The following is a 21,949-nucleotide window of genomic DNA, read 5'->3' as shown; positions in this document are numbered from 1 at the left end:
GATGGCGAAAGCCAAGAGAGTCAGAGACCCATCAGGAAAAACTCCCTCTGTGTGTGTGTTTCTGTCGTCATGTTCGCTGTTACAGTGTAGAGAAAAGTTTGGAGATTCATGGAGAATGAACGTTCCATGTTGCAAATTACGAGGAGGTAGAGGGTGGACTTTGATATTCGACGTTACAAATCACGAGGAAGTACAGGGTAATAAATTGGAAGTTGAGATTGTCCTCTGATTGTGTGACAAGAGAGGGCTGTCTGCATCTGATTTTGTTTTCAACTTTGCTTTATCAATGCCAATGGCAAATGATCTGTGTCAGGAGTCAGGACTTAGTCTAGCGGCTAGCCCTTAGAAGTTACTAGTTAGACCTCATTACCACGCCACCCAAAACTTCATCTGCCGATTCCCATACGTACACGGGACATACACCCCCCGATTGCCCCACCCATTTCCAGGGTGGATTGAGCTCCACTATCAGTATATCACCACGCTTTTGGGTGATTTTAGGAAGTGTACATTCCAATTTCCAAAGATGCACCCACATCAAATTCTCACATATGTTGGTTTCCTACCAACCTCACCCAACTATCATACGTGTAGGAGCCTCTCTTAACATCTTCAAACTAGACAATGTTAAGCACAAAATTCACAGCTCTCAGTATTCCCAACCACTCATCCAGGAACCCAAACATAGGTCCTCTTTAGAAAGAAACTCTGAGAATTTTAGAGGATGCGAGTCGACATCATCAATACCATTGCTGTTTCCTTGCAACCTCAAAAATTAATTTTACTATCTATTTTTAAAATCATCAAGGCCACGTGCCCACAAGAGAATACACTCTTAGGAAGACAATTGCCTTTACTCTCTTACTCTTATGTCTTGTCATAGACTTTGAATCTATGTCCCTTATTTATTCCATGAAAATGTAACAAAAGAGAGAAAAGAAGGTGGTAAAAAGAACTATATCCCCTTCCAAGGAGAAGAAGTCAAATCAATGGAGGGAAGTGGCGGGTCAACGTTTGCTTAGGTGTAGCCAATCACAGAACTATTTTCGGGGCCACGATGCGATGCGCTTTTAGGTGAATATTTGAATTTTGTGTGGACCCGCGGTCTGGCCGAAAATTTTTTCAACGTCATGAAGGCGCACTGGTGTAATAATGAGACGCAATCTATTTATTTTGAACACCACATAGCTCGACACACGACAACTCTGCACTGCTTCGTGCAGTGCAATCCCTGGCCTAAGTCACCTGACCAGTTATCATCATGCAGCCTTTTGCCGCAGCTTTGCCACCTGTAACTAGGCACCGCACCCATGCAGATTATTAAAATTGAAAATTGGCTTAGAGAGACCACCACACTGGTTCTTGGTGTAATAATTAGATGCAATCTATCATTCTGAACACTGCTGCAGCGTAGTCTCTGGCGTGACCACCTGTCATCATCGTGCAGCCTTTTGTTGCATCTTTGCCCGCAACCCATGCAAATCATAGGTTGGCTTGGAGAGACCACCGTGCTGGTTTTTGGCATAATAATGAGACACAATCTATCATTCTGAGCATCTACCTTAGCACAGTCTCTGGCTTGATGACCTGTCATCGCCCATAATTTGAGGTTGTCTTATAGAGACCACCGCGCTGATTCTTGGAGTTATAGCTTCGTTACCTATTTTTACGTATTACAGGAGGAGGTCTATGACGACTAACACACTAGCAAACAGAAGGAGATCTATGACAGCCACTGCGCTTGTTCTTGGAGTTATATATTTGTGTATCAAGGAAAATGTATTCAGTCATGCAACCATGCAAAATGCAATTGATGATATGGCCCTTGAGGGGTCCCCTTTAGGGGCAAGGGGCATATCGACATGCCATTTCTATCCAGTGGTATACTGGATGTTGTATAATGCATGTCGATATGGCCCTTGCCCTACAGGGGGCTCCTCAAGGGCCATATCATCACTTGCATTTTCTGAAAGTTTAATTGTATTTCGCTAGATGTATCTCCATGCAACCACAATGGTGGGTCATTGGAGTTATTTTGGAACTATTTTGGTCATAAACCAATGAAATTGTAGTCCTTCGTTCCTAGTATTTTAGTCCTTGTTGCAATCAATATAAATGAGGACAAAAGTATAATTTATCGAGTGAAAATTGAGCAGCAAAAGAGATTACAATGTACATCTACGTCCAATAAAAAGTTATATAAAAATTAACAACTTATACCGAGAAAAATTGAACATAGAATCTTACATTTATAAAAACTCGGCAATTGCTGAGAGCCTTAAAGGCCAAAAGTAGTCAGCTAGTGGCCATAACCATTCAAATATAAAAGTTAACAACAGTGCATATTGAGAGCCTCAAATTGAACAAAAAGAGATTACATAAATGTAATAAAAACTCAACAATTTTTGAGAGCCTTAGAGACCAAAACATTACATCCAGTGAGCCAAAAGATCATTGAGAGCCTTAGAGGCCAAAAGATTACATCCAACTATTGCTGAGAGCCTCTTCTGTTGAATAACTCAGTTTTTTGCCAGTCTAGCTTGTTGCATGAAAAATTTTTACGGAGACAAAGAAGGATACGATGGAGAGGCCGAAGACCATGCACATTGTTAGGACTTGGATTAGGGCCCCCCCAATAAGTTAAGAGTACTCTGCTCTAAAAATACTGAGGCCTTCATCGACATCTAGGGGGAACCCATATAGCACAGCCATGAAGAGGCCTGTTGTGAGCATGTCATCTAAGGTGGTGACATGCGGATGTGTGAGGAATAGACTATGGGAATGAAGGGCCTCCACTAGTTCTGACTCCAGGTAAGTGCAACACAATCACCTTATATGAGAAGGTAGATAACATTGGGATCACAGAGCATCGAGGGGGGGTGGTAGTAGGCATGGTGAAGATAAGTGAGTGAGCAGCAGATGAGCAGGGGAGCAGATGAGTGACGAGAGTTGGAGGAGGGTGCATGGAGCAAAGTAGAGTAGGGGCGAAAAAGACTTGGAGGAGGAGTGTGGAGAAAAGTAGAAGAGCATGTGGAGCAAAGTAGTAGAGCAGGGGCGGATGAGAGTAATGTAGTAAAATGCCAAATGCCACAAATCTTATATACATCATAAAGTTCAAGCCACCGTGGTGGCTGGAGCCTGGGGTTCCATCCATTATAGTTGAAGGCCACTGTGGTGGAATCTTAGGCACCACCCTAAACTGGCTGGTAATCATGAAGTAGACACCATGTCGTGGGTGAGCAGGTCCTCAGCAGGTCACTCCGATGGCTAGTAATTTAAAACTACAAGCCCGGTGGAATCTTAGTTACAACAGATGTGTGGTTGATGAGAGCCACCACCACCAGGAAATAATTTCCACAAACGTAAATCATGAAGCTCTAATCACTCATTACCATGCACTCTAGTTCTCTACTGTGATCATGTGAGCCCGGTGACTGGTAATTTCTACTGCACTCGTAGTGATCATGCATGCTTAAGCTCGGTCGTGGGTGAGCGGTGGTTGATAATTTTAATTACCAACCTGGTGGAATTGTAGCCACTATAGATGTGGCTGTAATCACTCATTACCATGCACTCTAGTACTCTACTGAGCATGCGATCCTGGTGACTGGTAATTTTTACTGCACTCATAGTGATCATGCATGCTTAAGCCCGATGGTGGGTGAGCGGTGGCTAGTAGTGGCCATATGGCACAAGTGCCAATCTACATGAGTATGTGGAGATGGCCACTAGTGGAGAATGGCGGTGGTGCCAATCTCAAGCTAGAACCTAGAAAGTAGCACTATAAACCCTAAACTTACATATAGATTGGCACCTGTGCCATTCTCCTAGTGCCAATATGACCACTGGAATGCCACTAACCTATTGTTATGTGATCACTGCACATTGGTGGACTTGCAAGAAATGTGAAATTCATCTTTAAAATTCCACTCTCTTAGTGATATCTTGATCAATACATATGGCAGAATATAGCCAAAAATGTGAAATTCAAACTCACATGTAGATTGGATTCAGACACCATTCTCCTTTGATGACTGGAATACCCCTCCTAGAATATTAGGGCAGACATTTCTACCAGTGGAGAATGGCAGCGGTGCCAATCTCTTATTGGGCCCTAGAAAATGGCACTAAGAAGCCTAAACTCACATGTGCATTCTTCTATGTTCCACCCATGGAGAATGGCAATGGTGCCATTCTCTAAAACATCATTCTTCTAGTCCCATCTGATCAATGTATAGGATAGATCATGTGAAGAAGTGCAACTTTGAGTATGCCATTCTCTAACATTGTGTCAATGTCCATGTGAGCTTATGTAGGTTGTGGCCTTGGATTTCCTATAAGACTCTCTCAGTGATATCTTGAGATTCATCTTTGAAATTCCATTCTCTTAGTGATATCTTGATCGATACATATGGCAGAATATAGCCAAAAATGTGAAATTCAACTTTTAAATGCCATTCTCCCACTACCATAGTGGCCCAAAATGTATAGGGTAGATTATGGCAAGATATTCTTCTTTTAGATGCCAGTCTCCAATTGTAGAGTAACTTCATCTTTGAAATGTATAGGGTAGATGAGGGAAATTCAACTTTCCTCCTATGTAGTGATCATAGTCTCATTTGTGTAGAGATCATATGGATTTCTATCAATCTTTGTGGAGAATGCCACCAGTGGGAGAATGGCAGTGCTGCCAATCTCATACCAGTGCTGCACAAGGAATCTTAAACTCGCATGTGCATTCGAACTTTTGCCATTATCCTACTACCAACTTAAATCAGTGGAATGTCAATCCACATGTTTAGTTTTGGTAGATTCCCACTAGTGGAGAATGGCAGTGATGCTAATGTCATGCAAGGACCTACATAATGGCAATAATATCCTCAAACTCACATGTGGATTGGGACCGGGCACCATTCTCATATGATGACTAGAATACCCCTCCTAGAATATAGGGTAGATTAGGGAAATTCAACTTTCCTCCTATGTAGTGATCACAGTCTCATTTGTGTAGAGATCATATGGATATGTGTCAATCTTTGTGGAGAATGCCACCAGTGGACAGTGGTGCCAATCTCATACCAAGACCTAAAAAATGGCACAAGGAATCCTAACCTGAAAACATGCACAAGGAATCCTAAACTCACATGTGCATTGGCACTTTTGCCATTATCCTATTGCAGCCAATAAAGTCAATCTATAGGTTTAGTTTGTCTAGATTACCACTAGTGGCGAATGGCAATGATGCCAATCTCATGCAGGCAGATACATAATGACACTAAGATCATCAAACTCACATGTGGATTGGAATCAGACACCATTCTCCTATGATCACTGGAATACCCCACCTAGGATAGTAGGGTAAACATTTGTCACATGTGCATGCTTCTCAATGCCATTTTCTAGGGCCTAATAATAGATTGGCACCACTGGAGAATGGATTTGTGTCAATATTTGTGGAGAATGCCACCAGTGGAGAATGGCAGTGGTGCCAATCTCATACCAAGACCTTAAAAATGGCACAAGGAATCCTAAACTCACATGTGCATTGGCACTTTTGCCATTATACTACTGCAGCCAATAAAATTAGTGGAATGTCAATCTACAGGTTAAGTTTGTCTAGACTGCCACCAGTGGAGAATTGTAGTAATGCCAATCTCATGCAGGCAACTACATAATGACATTGAGATCCTCAAACTCACATGTGGATTGGAATCGGGCACCATTCTCCTATGATCCTTGGAATACCCCTCCTAGAATGTTAGGGTAAACATTTGTACAAGTGGAGAATGGCAATGGTGCCAATCTCTTATTAGGCCCTAGAAAATGGCACTGTGAAGCCTAAACTCACATGTGCATTCTTCTATGTTCCACCGATGGAGAATGGCAGTGGTGCCATTTTCTAAAACACCATTCTTCTAGTCCCATCTGATCAATGTATAGGGTGGATCATGTGAAGAAGTGCAACTTTGAGTATGCCATTCTCCAACATTGTGTCAATGTCCATGTGAGCTTATGGAGATTGTGGCCTGGGATTTCTTATAAGACTCTCTTATTTAGTGATCATATGGCAAAAGTGTCAATCTACATGTGAGTTTGTGGAGATTGCCACCATTTGAGAATGGCAGTGGTGAACTTGGAAAGTAGCACTATGAACCCTAAAATTACATGTAGATTGGAACCTGTGCCATTCTCCTAGTGCCAATATGATCATTGGAATACCATATTGTCATATTGTCTTGGAAATTTTGTTCTCTTAGTGATATCTTGAACAATACATATGGTGGAATATAGCCAAAAATGTGAAATTCATCTTTTAAATGCCATTCTCCCACTGCTATAGTGGCCCAAAATGTATAGGGTAGATTATGGCAAGATACTCTTCTCTTAGATGCCAGTCTCCAATTATAGAGTAACTTCATCTTTGAAATGTATAGAGTAGATTAGGGAAATTCAACTTTCCTCCTATGTAGTGATCACAGTCTCCGTTGTGTAGAGATCATATGGAATTGTGTCAACCTTTGTGAAAAATGCCACCAGTGGAGAATGGCAGTGGTGCCAATCTCATACCATGACCTGAAAACATGCACAAGGAATCCTAAACTCACATGTGCATTGGCACTTTTGCCATTAAAATTAGTGGAATGTCAATCTATAGGTTTGGTTTGTCTAGACTACCACTAGTGGAGAATGGCAGTGATGCCAATCTCATGCAAGCAACTACATAATGACACTTAGATCATCAAACTCACATGTGGATTGGAATTGGAAACCATTCTCCTATGATCACTGGAATACCCCTCCTAGAATAGTAGGGTAAACATTTGTACAAGTGGAGAATGGCAGTGGTGCCAATCTCATGCAGGCAACTACATAATGACACTGAGATCATCAAACTCACATGTGGATTGGAATGACACCATTCTCCTATGATCACTGGAATACCCCACCTAGAATAGTAGGGTAAACTTGCCACTAGTGGAGAATGGCAGTGGTGCCAATCTCATGTAGGCAACTACATAATGACACTGAGATCATCAAACTCACATGTGGATTGGAATCGGACACAATTCTCCTATGATCACTGGAATACCCCACCTAGAATAGTAGGGTAAACTTGCCACCAGTGGAGAATGGCAGTGGTGCCAATCTCAAGCTAGAATCTGGAAAGTAGCACTATGAACCCTAAAATTACATGTAGATTGGAACCTGTGCCATTCTCCTAGTGCCAATATGATCATTGGAATACCATATTGTCATATTGTCTTTGAAATTTCATTCTCTCAGTGATATCTTGAACAATACATATGGCAGAATATAGCCAAAAATATGAAATTCATCTTTTAAATGCCATTCTCCCACTGTTATAGTGGCCCAAAATGTATAGGGTAGATTATGGCAAGATACTCTTCTCTTAGATGCCAGTCTCCAAATATAGAGTAACTTCATCTTTGAAATGTATAGAGTAGATTAGGGAGATTTAACTTTCCTCCTATGTAGTGATCACAGTCTCCGTTGTGTAGAGATCATATGGAATTGTGTCAATCTTTGTGGAGAATGCCACTAGTGGAGAATGGCAGTGGTGCCAATCTCATACCATGACCTAAAAACATGCACAAGGAATCCTAAACTCACATGTGCATTGGCACTTTTGCTACTATCCTACTGCAGCCAATAAAATTGTGGAATGTCAATCTATAGGTTTAGTTTGTCTAGACTACCACTAGTGGAGAATGGCAGTAATGCCAATCTCAGGCTCGCAAGTACATAATGACACTGAGATCATCAAACCCACATGTGGATTGGAATCGGACACCATTCTCCTATGATCACTGGAATACCCCTCCTAGAATAGTAAGGTAAACATTTGTACAAGTGGAGAATGGCAGTGGTGCCAATCTCTTATTAGGCCCTAAGAAATGGCATTGAGAAGCCTAAACTCAAATGTGCATTCTTCAATATAGTGATCATTGTCTCCGCTGTGTAGAGATCATATGGAATAGTGTCAATCCCTGTGGAGAATGCCACTAGTGGAGAATGGTAGTGGTGCCAATCTCATACCATGACCTGAAAACATGCACAAGGAGAACTAAACTCACATGTGCATTGGCAATACCACTAGTGGAGAATGGCAGTGATGCCAATCTCATGCTGGAAACTACATAATCAAACTGAGATCATCAAACTCACATGTGGATTGGAATCGGACACCATTCTCCTATGATCACTGGAATACCCCTCCTAGAATAGTAGGGTAAACATTTGTACAAGTGGAGAATGGCAATGGTGCCAATCTCTTATTAGGCCCTAGAAAATGGCATTGAGAAGCCTAAACTCACATGTGCATTCTTCTATGTAGTGATCACAGTCTCCTCTGTGTAGAGATCATATGGAATTTTGTCAATCTCTGTGGAGAATGCCACCAGTGGAGAATGGGAGGGGTGCCAATCTCTTATTAGGCCCTAGAATGTTAATCTATAGGTTTAGTTTTCTAGACTACCACTAGTGGAGAATGGCAGTGATGCCAATCTCATGTTGGCAACAACATAATGACACTGAGATCATCAAACTCATATGTGGATTGGAATCGGAAACCATTCTCCTATGATCACTGGAATACCCCTCCTAGAATAGTAGGGTAAACATTTGTACAAGTGGAGAATGGAAGTGGTGCCAATCTCTTATTAGGCCCTAGAAAATGGCAGTGGTGCCAATCTCATACCACTAGTGGAGAATGGCAGTGATGCCAATCTCATGCTGGCACTGACATAATGACATTGAGATCATCAAACTCACATGTGGAATGGAATCGGACACCATTCCACTAGTGAAGAATGGCAGTGATGGAAATCTCATGTTGGCACTTACATAATGACACTGAGATCATCAAACTCACCTGTAGAATGGAATCGGACACCATTCTGCCTCTTCCTCCTCTCTACCTCCTCTCAGCCTCCTCCCAACCTCTTCCTCCTCTCAACCTCCTCTGAACCCCCTCCCCAACCTCTTCCTCCTCTCAACCTCCTCTTAGCCTCCTCCTCTCAACCGCTTTATCTTTGCTTGCACCCATTCTTTCTACAATGGTGAAGCACTCCCCTTCTTGTAGGCCAAAGCTATCAATTCAATCTTGTGTGGGTCGCATTTTGAAGGACAATAGTGATATTTGGATCCCTCAAGAGTTTAGGTTAATGTCATGGGTCACAATGCAACCACCATCTGCAATAGGTCCATTCAAGGTATGTAGAAAGGATAGAGCAAAGAAAGAGAAGCATTGGAAGGGTCGCATTGTTGGGTATTGTAATACAAAAAAAGGACTTAAGGTGAAGGTTCAGCATGTGTACATCACTTGAGACATGAAGTTGGATCCTGCTGGTCAAACTTGCTTTCCTTCGAATTGTATCTCTTTTTTACATTAACTTTTTTTCATTTTTAGTTCAATTGTGTATTTTAATGATTGTATGTGAGAATGCATTTTGAGAGAGGGTGTTTTGTGGTGATAGTAGAATAGCACTTGAATAAATGTAAAAGTTTTGAAACTGTGTTGTAATAGTTTTTGATTGAATGTAATAGTTTTTGTTAAGTGTGATGTCATTTGTACTAACATAGGGCCCCCTAAATTCCAAAAAAAAAAACCATTATTTTGGGCGGCAGGGGGAGGCAGGAGTGGAATATGATGGCAAATTATTTAGGCCAAAATATTACATTGTCCAATATTTTATTACCTATATTGTAGTCGGACCTTTAAGGTATTTAAAGAGATTGAAGTCAACTATATAAAGGGCCAGTAGGTATGACATAGCCTTTATTGTCCTCACCTCCTAGACATCCTGCTCTTGCCATCTTCCACAAACCTCCAATGGCCACACCCCACGAGGCATACCATGACTTCGTTACTTCTACTCATCATTCGAGTAGAGAGGCAGAGTTGTATGACATTTTTGATTGTCAGATAGATGTCATCAGCACAATCCACAAGCATCTAGATCTCTTTAGAGATGTGGTAGATTACGTGAGAGAGAAAATTAAGCCTTACCTATGATCCAGCTAGACATAGATAGAGTACAGTGGGTTCCTGTGAATCTCCTCATTGACTGTCGCTGGGATGATAGCACTTTCAAGTTTAGGTTGCAAAGAATTTGCAAATCCCTTAGTCCAAAAAGTTTTAGAAGTATTTCCAAGGACGAAGAGTTGGATCTGCAAGCGGGTCCTATAAAAACTCGTTTTGTATCCTTGTAAATAGCCTATTGTGTAATTCTTTTGGAAATGGAGGACACAAATGCACCTCCATTCATCAATGTAGAGCCACCTCTTCTTCTAGCACAGCAGGGCAAGATGTGGATGTTGAGGAGAATCCTGATGTGGTTGCAAAAGCCACCGTTGCTCTAGATTGGTCTACTGCAACTTTGGACAAGGAAAAGCACATAGTAGAAATAGAGCAGACGATAGAGTTGGTTGTGGTTCTCGAAGTAGGTGGGAAATCATCCCCCATAGGATAGCCATAAGAGGAAGAGGAGGAAGGAGAGCAAAAAGAGGAGGAAGAACGTATGATTGATGAGGTTTTGGCCCTTCCTTATATTTTCATTGAAAATAGAGAATATTTATTATTGTGATTGACATTCAATATATTAAAAATTTGAGAGAAGATGAAGTACTAGGGGCACTCTCTGCTTGGGAGAGTGGTAGTAACTTAGGTTACCAAGAAGAGGGGTTGGATAGGTGCATAGATTTGGCACCTGCAAACACTTTGGAACATCTGATCTTAATTGTGTGGGAGGAAATGCATGACTCTACTAATGCAGTAGTTGCAGAGGGAGTTCCATGAGGTCCAAGAAAGATTGGAGGCAGAGAGGGCACAAAAACACCAGAGACTTGAGAATACTACAGAGTCCTCATCATCGGCACCACCCCCAGCAAATGATGAGAGAAAAAGCTCCATCGATATAACTCGGCAGGAATGGACGAACAAGATGCTACCCACATTGTAAGTTCATGATATTTTGTCAATATGAATGAATTTATGTTCTTAGTTTGGGTCCTCGTTTGGCCCAAAGTTGCACCTATGTGCACCAGGGCCTCTCGGGGGCTTTTTGTGTTTTTTGTTTGAGTATAACTTTCTTTTGGGGCATATCTTATCCCCATCACACACACACACACCCATCACACACACAAGAAACAAATACAACAAAAAAAACATAAAAAAGCCCTCGAGAGGCCTTGGTGTGCATAGGTGCCACTTTGGGCCAGACGGGGTCCTCGTTTGGCCCAAAGTCACTCCTATGCACACCAAGGCCTCTCGGAAGTCGCACTTGTGCGCACCAGGGCCTCTTGGGGGCTTTTTTATGTTTTTTCTTTTGGGGATGCATCCCCCATCACACACACACACCCATCACACACACAAGAAACAAATACATTAAGAAAAACAAAAAAAAGCTCCCGAGGGGCCCTGGTGCATGCAGGCGTCTAGCCCAAAGTCACGCCTGCGTGGACCAGGGCCCCTCAAGGGCTTTTTTTTGTTTTTGTTTTTTGGGGGGATGCATCCCCCATCACATACTAGTGTCTAATCACATTCTATCTGTGAAGATAGTGGGAGAGAGGGAAGGAGTCTCACTTGCATCTTTCTCACATACACAATGGGGGAATACACACACAGGTGGAGGCTGAAAACAGTTTTCCTCTTCTTAGTTGTGAAAGCCAAAAGAACTCTAGTACAAAGAAAATACAAAGAAAATAGAAGAACAATATATGTGGGTCTCAAACCAAACTCAACTAACTAAGGTGGCATACTAACTGAGCCATGAACTAGAGTAGATAAGGATAGCTGTCATCCAGCTATTATTCGTGGGCGGTGTACGAACCGCTTACGAACCGCATCTGCAGCTAACAAGTCAGTGACATAAATGCACAACGGTCACCCTGGCATATTGCGAGTGGAGCTCGATATCTCAACACTCCCCCTCGATCTCAATCCAAATCCTTGTACACCAAGCAAGTCTCTGAACTTGGGCAGCTTCTCTGCACCCAATGCCTTCGTGAATAATTTAGCTACTTGATCCTCTGTGCTAACATAAACTAGATCAATAAGACCTAGTAAAACCTTCTCCCGCACATAGTGATAATGCACCTCAATGTGCTTTGTTCTCGCATGATAGACTGGGTTATTTGCCAAGTGTATACTGCTCATGTTGTCACAATAAATGACAACTGGCCCATCTGTAGACTAATGCATATCATAAAGTAGCTTATGCAACCAAGCTACCTCACATGTAGCCATTGCTGCACCCCTGTACTCAGCCTCTGTGCTCGATAAGGCAACTGTAGGCTATTTCTTGCTGCTCCAGGTGACTGCAGCACTCCCAAAAGAGAACACATATCCACTGGTAGATCGTCTATCAGAAATACTACCAGCCCAATCAGCATCAGTGTATCCATGCAACTGTATCTGAACCCCAGCCTCATAAAATAGTCCATACTGCAATGTGGACTTCACATACCTGAGTATGCGTCTAGCCGCATCCAAATGCGGTTTCCTTGGAGCCTGCATAAACTGACTTACCAATCCAACAGCATAGCTTAAATCTGGCCTGGTAATAGTCATATAAATCAGACTTCCTACTATGCGTCTGTACATAGTAGGGTCTTCCAGAAGCTCACCTCCATCTGTGCTCAGCTTCACATTCTGCTCCAAAGGAACTAAAATAGGCTTACAGCCTGTCATCCCATATTTGGATAGCATGTCCAATCCATACTGCCTCTGCAACAGCTGTATCCCACTTGGTGATCTAATCACCCCAATGCCCAAGAAATAACGCAGCTCTCCCAAATTCTTCATCTCAAACTTTTGCTTCAATAGCATTTTCATATGAAGGATATCTTCATCACTATCACCTGTGATGATCAAATCATCAACATAAATGACAAGCAGCATAATCCCTTTCTTTGTTTTTCTCACATACTGCCTCTGCAAGAGCTGTATCCCACTTGGTGATCTAATCACCTCAATGCCCAAGAAATAACGTAGCTCTCCCAAATTCTTCATCTCAAACTTCTGCTTCAATAGCATTTTCACATGAAGGATATCTTCATCACTATCACCTGTGATGATCAAATCATCAACATAAATGACAAGCAGCATAATCCCTTTCTCTGTTTTTCTCACAAAAAGTGAGAAATTTGCCTTGGAAATCTGAAAGCCAATAGTGACAGGATATTTCCCTATCTTGTCAGAACATGCTCTAGGTGCTTGCTTCAAGACATACAAGGCTTTCTTCAACCTGCAAACAAACTCAGGATGAATAGCATGAACATAACCTGGTGGCTGCTCCATAAAGACCTCTTCTTGTAGATCACCATGCAAGAAGGCATTCTTTACATCCATCTGATGTAAAGACCATCCCTTTGATGCAGCCATAGTAATGACTGCTCTTACAGTTGCCATCCTTGCAATCGGAGTGAATGTTTCTTCATAATCAATGCCATATGTCTGTGCATACCCCTTGACAACTAGTCTTGCCTTATATCTGTTCACAGAACCATCTGCATTGTGCTTGATCTTATAAACCCACTTACAGCCAATTGTATTCTTGTCTTTAGGCAAAGGCACCAATTCCCATGTAGCATTTGCTTCCAAGGCATCCATTTCTTCATCCATGGCTTTCTCCCATTTTTCATTTCCCATGGCTTGTTCAAAAGAAGTGGGTTCTGGTTCGTGTATCACTTTGACCATATAGGCATAGTGAATGGCTGTAAATCCATCATATTTCAGCCTATCCACAGGATACCTAGCTCTGGTAGACCTGTGCAAAATAGGCTCACTTCTAGGTGCCGTCAAAACATCCCTGGTCTTCCTTACTCTAGGTGTAACAACAAAAGGAATAACCAACTCATCATCAATGCTTTGTTCTGAGCCACTAGATTCACCATCCACATAAGAGTGACCTGCATTCACATCAAACATGGGCTGATCTACCTTCTCTTTTCCTTTTCGTGATACCTGCGTACCACTATCTGCATTGCTTTGAGGAGATTCTCCTGATCTCAATCTGCCTGTCCATGGCAAAGTATGTGAGCCACTGCTAGGGGACACTGCAGGTCCACTGATATTTTGTGACTGCTGTTGTGAATTCTATGCAGCATTACCATTTTGTGCATCTACATCAATCATCACATTTACTGGTTTATACCAGCTGCTCATCTCATCAAAAACAACATCTCTGCTCACTGTAAACTTACGAGTAGAAGGATTATAGCATCTATACCCTTTCAGCTGCAGAGAATAACCAATAAAGATGCACTTCTCAACTTTTGGATCCAACTTGGACCTCAACTCATCTGGCACATGAACATAGGCAATGCAACCAAAAATTTTCAAATGAGAAATGTCTGGTTTCCTACCAATATACATCTCCTCTAGTGTCATGCCATGTATTGCTGTAGTGGGAGTCCTGTTCATTATGTAAACTGCTGTAGCAACTGGTTCAGCCCAATAATAATCTGGTAGATCTTTTTCATTTAGCATGGCCCGAGATACCTCTCCAATATGCCTGTTTTTCCTTTCGCAAGTCCATTTTATTGTGGGGTATGACTGCATGAATATTGCTGCTTTATGCCATGCTCCTGCAGGAACCTTGCAAACTCATTTGAGAGATACTCTCCCCCTCCATCTGACCTTAGGCATTTGATTTGCAGGCCTGTTTCTTTTTCAACCATAGCTTTAAAAGCTTTGAAGTGCCCAAACACTTCACTTTTCTTTTTCATAAAATACACCCAAACTTTTCTGCTGAAGTCATCAATAAAAGTGACAAAATAGTGATAGCCTCCAATAGATGCAGCTTTAGTAGTCCACACATCAGAGTGGATTAATTCCAATGGCTTTTTACTCTCTTGAACATGCCTAGGAAATGGTTTCCTTGCCTGTTTTCCAAATTGACAGGCTTCACAAACCTTATGCATTTCTGCAACCTTGAATTTAGGTAATCCTGCAATAATATTTTGGGCTTGCATTGATTTAAGTCACTGTATATTAACATGACCAATGCGTTTATGCCAGATATCAATATCTGCAACTACACCGGTCCCACGTGCAAACATTGCTACTCTCAATTCAGGCATGTCAGCATCCAACGTAAACATCTTGCCCTTCTTCTTTCCTTTTGCTATCAAGCGACCGTTATTTTTCATATCCTCAACAGAGCATCCATGAGGATTAAATCTGACCTGCAAGCCCTGCTCAACCATTTGACCAACAGAAACCAGGTTCTTGGTGATGTTCGGGACATGAAATACATCAGACAGGTATTTCTTTTTCCCATCCTGCATAGACAAAGGAATTTTACCAATCTGCACAATAGGATGTGCAGTATCATCACCAGTCTCCACAAATCCTAGTTTTTCCATTTTCCTTGCATCCTGCATCCACTCTGCATGACCTGTCATGTGGTTTGATGCACCTGAGTCAACATACCACACATCATTTTGTTCTTCTACACTTGTCACAGAATTGGTCATGTGCTGTACCATAAATAGATGCTCATTTTTGTCATTGCCCTATCTACTGGAAGATGCATAATTGCCTTGCTCCAATTTTCCATTCATAATGTCATTCTGCTTTTTGTAGCAGTCCTTAGCCATATGAACCATTTTACCACAGTAGTAGCATTCAACATTGTTGTTTGCATTTTGGCCTCTCTGCCATCCACCACGGCCTCTTTGGCTCCCCCTGCCTCTAGAGTTACCACGTCCTCCTCCATAGGACTGGTTTTCTTGAGTTTGCTGCATATTCTAATTTCTACCACAGCCTGCAGATCGGCCTCCTCTACCTTTGCCTCTACCTCTTCCAGCATTTGAGTAGAAGATAGTTTCTTTTGAAGTTCCTCCTGAAGAAGATGCACCCCCATTTCTCTACTCTTCAGAAATTAGAAGAGCAAACAACTCTTCAAAATCATGAAAATTTTCATGGATGGCAATGGATGTCCGGAACTGTGCATAATCCTTTCCTAGACCATTCAAGGTCACAGAAACTAGATCATCATCTTCCACTCGCGACCCAATGGAAGCAAGTGCATCTGCAATTTTCTTCACCTTCATGTGGTAGCCATTTATGCTCAAATTTTCTCTCTACACATTGTGCAACTCCTGTTTGAGCTGCATTTTCTTGGCTTGTGTATTTGTGCTGTACATTTTTGCCAAAGTATCCCATGCCTCCTTTGGCATACTTGCATCCTGAATATGCACAATCATAGAATCTGAAATACTGATAGACAGCCAGTACATAACTTTTCTGGCTCTCTCATGCCATCCTTTAAATGCGTGCATTTCTTGTTGATTGGGAACATTAGGAAGAACTGGTTCTTCTTCATTTCCTATAATGAACTCCCAATAGCCTTTTCCCATAAGGAAATTTGTCATTCTAAACTTCCATGCCTGGAAGTTGTTCTTGTCAAGATTTTCTGTAACAATCTGTGAAAGAGAATCAGACGCCATTACAGAACATTGCAAAATATTTTGTCACTGCGAAAAACACAGCTTTTGCCTCACACGGGCAGATCTACAAAACTGACGAAAGTGGTATTTGACCACGTAGTCACTTCCTAGTGACGATTTTGCATCAATAGGCAACAAGCATGAATCTACAACTCCCAATATCTCTGCACACAGGCATACGATGCAATTTCTGTGGCAACTTTCCACCAACCAGCCGAGCAGTGGTCGCACAGCAAAAACATGGCCTTTTTTTGAGTGCCTGGGAAGAACTTCCACCTTCAAAACGGGCCCTGAAATGGCCTCGAATCAGAAAAACAAAGTCACCAAGGGCTTTGTCCTTACCCGCATCATATACTGCCCTTTCACCACACCGCGAAGGGCGTCTCAATCTGAGCAGTGCACTCTTGCACTTCTGGCTGTGCTACCTGCAGAGATTTGCTCCCAAACTCGAAATAGGAAAGCAACACTGGTGCTTTCTTGAGCTCCTTACCACGAACAAGGCTCTGATACCATGTGAAGATAGTGGGAGAGAGGGAAGGAGTCTCACTTGTGGCTTTCTCACATACACAATGGGGGAATACACACATAGGTGGAGGCTGAAAACAGTTTTCCTCTTCTTAGTTGTGAAAGCCAAAAGAACTCTAGTACAAAGAAAATAGAAGAACCCTGTATGTGGGTCTCAAACCAAACTCAACTAACTAAGGTGGCATACTAACTGAGCCACAAACTAGAGTAGATAAAGATAGCTGTCATCTAGCTATTATTCGTGGGCGGTGTACCAACCGCATCTGCAGCTAACAAGTCGGTGACATAAATGCACAACGGTCACCTTGGCATATCGCGAGTGGAGCTCGATATCTCAACACTATCATGATTATTGAGACTAATTACATACTAGTGAGACTAATTACATTCTACCATGATTATTTGCCATCAACAATTAATTACATTATGTACATACATTAGATATGGAAGTAAATAATACACTGCAAGATTCCACTTGAAAATGAAAGCTCAAAGTTGAAAATCTACAAGAAACATAGTTTCCAAAGGATTCTATTACAAAAAATATTTACAACCATCTTTGCACCAAAATTTCTTTTGACAACCAAAATTGGTATCCATAGTGAATACAACAAAAAATCTGATCTATGGCCTAAGTTGTGGGTCTTCTTTGATCCGCGCCTTGCCAGCTTCATGTCTTTTGCCATGATCGTAACCCTCTTGGCATGGATTGCACACATTGGTTTTGTGTCCTCAAAAAGTGTTACGATCACCACCTTTGCTACTTCTTGTATGGCAGCCAGTGCGATTGATTGAATATGATAGTCGTCCCTATAGGACTACATAATCTCTTTCACCAATCGAGCGAATGGAGCTCTTAGGATTAAAGGTTCACGCTACTTTGATACTTTCTTATCTCTTGAAGTGCCTTCCTTCTAGGCTTTCTGCGGTGTCTTCTAGGGACTCCACCTCCTCCTCCACCTCCACCTCCACCTCCACCTCCACCTCCACCTCCACCTCCACCTCCACCTCCACCTCCACCTCCACCTCCACCTCCACCTCTGCCTCTACCTCTCCCTCCGCCTCCATCTCACCTACTGCGAGCTTTGCCTTTTCCTTTTACTATGCGATGCAATTCTGGCAAAGATTTTCCACCTTGTCTGGAATGTGGAAATTCCTGAGTAGCATTGTGCCTTGCGGGTCATCATTGTCGACTCTCCATTGTGCCCTTTGATGTTGAGCCAATTGAATCTGCATTTGCCTAGCATCTTCTTGTCCTCTGGTCCATTTTTCAGAGGATTACCAAAAAGCAAGCGAAGAAAAGCGAGCAGCCCCAAATAAGCGAGCAAGATTAAATAGGTTTCAAGCGAGCGAGAACCTCATCCATCATCTTATTCCTCTCAATATCATTGGAACAATTGATGTGATCATAAGCAAATTAAACATATTCCAACAATGAAGGCATGCCTAAAACTCATAATTAACTTCTCTTTCATCCCCATACTATCACATTTGAGTCATTGTGGAGAGGTAGAGACACAACAATACATAAAATTTACGATAAAAAAAGCAAACACTACTCAGATTGAACATCCACACAGCAAGATAATGATAGATCACAAGGTATAATATATGACTGAAAATATGTAAACATGATCATGTGCTACATATACATATCATGTCTTTTATGCTTGCAGAAGATCATCCATACATTTGATCCAAAAACATGGAAACAGAACTAACTATGTCAAAAGAAAAAAAACACATTTTCATCATAAGGATTAATTTTGCTTAGTGAAAATACCTATGTAATCTAGACAATACCATGCTTTAAAAACCTTAGGGAGCCAAAAAAGGATTTTAGCCCTCCATACTTCTATTATGACCAATGTCTGAATGATAGTTCTATTGGAACTAGAAATGAATGCATCTAACCACTATGTTGAGTGCTCATCCAGTATCCTATAGACTATTATGTTAAACTCAATACATGACCACAAACTCAAGCATAAGAGGAGCATGATTCAAGTGAAATAATTGGCAAAGACACTCTATAACTAGTATCCTGTTGCATCTAATGGAAAATATGGCATTAACAAGCTTCTATTTCCACCCCTATAAGCAAACTCGTATCCTGTAGTATGAAAAACTTTAAGGAAAACATTGCACTTAATGCATCAATTAAGCCAGTGACTACTCATCATGCACAATCGAACAATCATCAAGGAAAGTCTAGTCAAGCAACTTGAAGCAAAAAACCAAATATCTATTCTGATCTATGCCGTGGTGTATCCGCCAACCATGAGTAGCAAAAGAACCTATGAAAAAAGAAAAATAGGGATTATGCCACTCTACCATGATCACTTCCATGGTACAAATAAGGTTTCGCTTGCTAATAAATACTTCTAATGAGTGTGTGCTTTTCTAATTTGAAGTTTGCAACAAAGTCTCCTATGTTTCACTAAAGTGAAATTTGCCGTTGAGTTTGTTTGAGTGAATTTCTCTGTTCCCGCGATGCTACTGCTTCAACATGAGCATGGAAAATACAAAAGAAAAAAGAAGTAGTTGCGTTGATATGGAATTCCTAGAAAAATAGCTAAGAAAAAATGTGTTTTACTATGCATATCATACATAGTCGTTTTAGGGTACTTTTAGGGTTCATTCCCAACCACTAAAAAGAGAGCCAATGCTATCTATTTGTATTCATAAAATCTTTATGAACATTATCATGTTCAATATAAGGATAGGAGCTAGCTCAATGGGTAGTCTTAAACAAATATAAATACTATTCGAATTTTAACCTTATGCAAAAGCTTTTTTTTAAACACAAAGTAAAACTTGATTATACATATAGATGGGAATTAGGTCACCATTGTAAGTATGTATTTAGTAATTAAGTTGAAAATATTCCCTTAGAAAAATAGCTCAATCAACATAGTACCCATATTATATATCCAAAACTTACAAGATCTCATTCATACCATTAGATTGTTTTCATCACTTGTCATAAGTACTAACCTCAATTGGCATTATGTATTTGGGTCAAAATAGTTTTTAGTATAGGATATAATGGAGCAATACATTTATGTAATATCTAGTGATCATAGTTTCTAATATAGGATAAAATGGAGCATAGAGTAATGTTGTCATTCAAAAATGATAATATACCTTCTTTGACCACATACAAGTATCATGCATTCATAAAAAAAGTTAGTCATAAACTGCAATATAATGTGCCCATAATGCATGTACATTAAATCTTCACATGTTAGAATGTGAGAAAGGGAATAATTTAACTATGAAATCAGGGATCAATGTAGGAAATGGTCTTCTATGCACACATATGCTAAGGGTCCATCTAATACAATATTGGAAATTGATGTGAGTGTAAGTGTATGCATCCATTTGTGATGTATATGAGTGTATGCATCCATTTGTGATGTATATTGTTGTACTAATCCATGGTGCTTTACGGCTTGAGTTGTTTGTAGTGCAATTAATCACAACAATGTTGTATTTTTTAAAAGAAAAATGCCATAAAAATTTCATGCTGCAAAACACACACAAAAAAATGGCATTTGTAGCATTAATCCAAGCATTTCCTGCAAGCAATCTCCATCCCTCCCTTTCTTGCTTACTCTTTTGGCCACCTCCACCCTCTTGTTGCCCTTTAAGACTGCCTCTTGCCTCCTCACCTCCTTGCTTCCTCACCTCCTCACCTCCTTGCTTCTTTGCCTTCTCACCTCCTTGCATCATGCTTGTTGCTGGCAATTCCAAGGCTGTCCCTCCCCTCATTGGCCAGCTCCTCTACTTCTCACCTCATCCTTCCCCTCATTTTGGTGTCTCCAATGAATAGCTTGGGGGTCTTGTTTTTGGAGGGGGGAAGCATAAGAATGGCAACACATTAATGCGCTATCATTTTTCGTGCTTTTGCCACCCAAAAACAAGACTTGCAAAGCCCTTGCTTAAGCTTGAATGAGCCTCTTGATTTTGGGCGTGTTAAGCCATTTTTGACCATTATATAGCCAAAATCAAGAGGCTCATTCAAGCTTAAGCAAGGGCTTTGCAAGCATTGCAAGTCCAGTAAATGAAATCAATCAGATTGGCAAACTCGATTTGGGAATGGTCAGAAATACTTTGTCTTTGAATAATGCCTTGGATCATGGGATGGGGTCCCATGAACCTGCTGCCTATGATGACAAATGGTTCTGCCCTTGACTAAAGGTGATGTGTGTAAGGTGATGTGTGTAGTAGTAAAAGGATAGCCCTCATGGAATCTCTAAGGGGTCTTGATTTTGGCCATGATTTGCACATTCTAGCACTTGAGCCATACATCAATTTCCAACACGAGGCATATAGTGGCTTTGCCCATGCAACGTTTCCAGCTGCAATCCAAGCATCAAGCAATCTCATATTCTATATCCAGAGACATCATGAGGGGTAGAGCCTCTTTTTGGTAGTCTCACTAGCAATATGTATTGAAAAAAAAATGTATTCAATTATTATATTATTCCTTGCTATATGAATGCTCTTAATGCATCCAAATTGTAGGTCTACTTCAATACTACTTCTTAGCTATATTGTATAATAACCTCCATATGTATGCTCGTGAGATAACAAAAAAGAGACCTGGCAACCCAAAAATGATAGCGCATTGATGCACTGCCATTTTTGGGCTACCAAGCCTCCTTTTTAATGTCTCTTGAACATAAGAACAAGCACTGGTGTTCCTTAGCTTTCTTTCCAATGGGGGTCTTGATTTTGGGGGTGTATGCCAAAAATTGATAAACAACATTATTTGATGCATATAGTTTTATTAAATAGATAAATGAGGTCCTACTTTTGAGGCCTAAATGCATGAAATAGGCAGCACATTAACAAGCTACCTATTTCAAGAATTCAGGCCCTAAAAGTAGGACCCCGTATCTTTGGACTTACAAATCCCAATGGGATCATGTCCTATATCAAA

The sequence above is a fragment of the Dipteris shenzhenensis genome, chromosome 19 (genome assembly GCF_047967505.1).
Source record: "Dipteris shenzhenensis isolate YYH24624 ecotype China chromosome 19, Dip_SZ_1.0, whole genome shotgun sequence".
Taxonomy (NCBI): Eukaryota; Viridiplantae; Streptophyta; class Polypodiopsida; order Gleicheniales; family Dipteridaceae; genus Dipteris; species Dipteris shenzhenensis.
Note: the sequence above shows the minus strand (reverse complement) of the source record.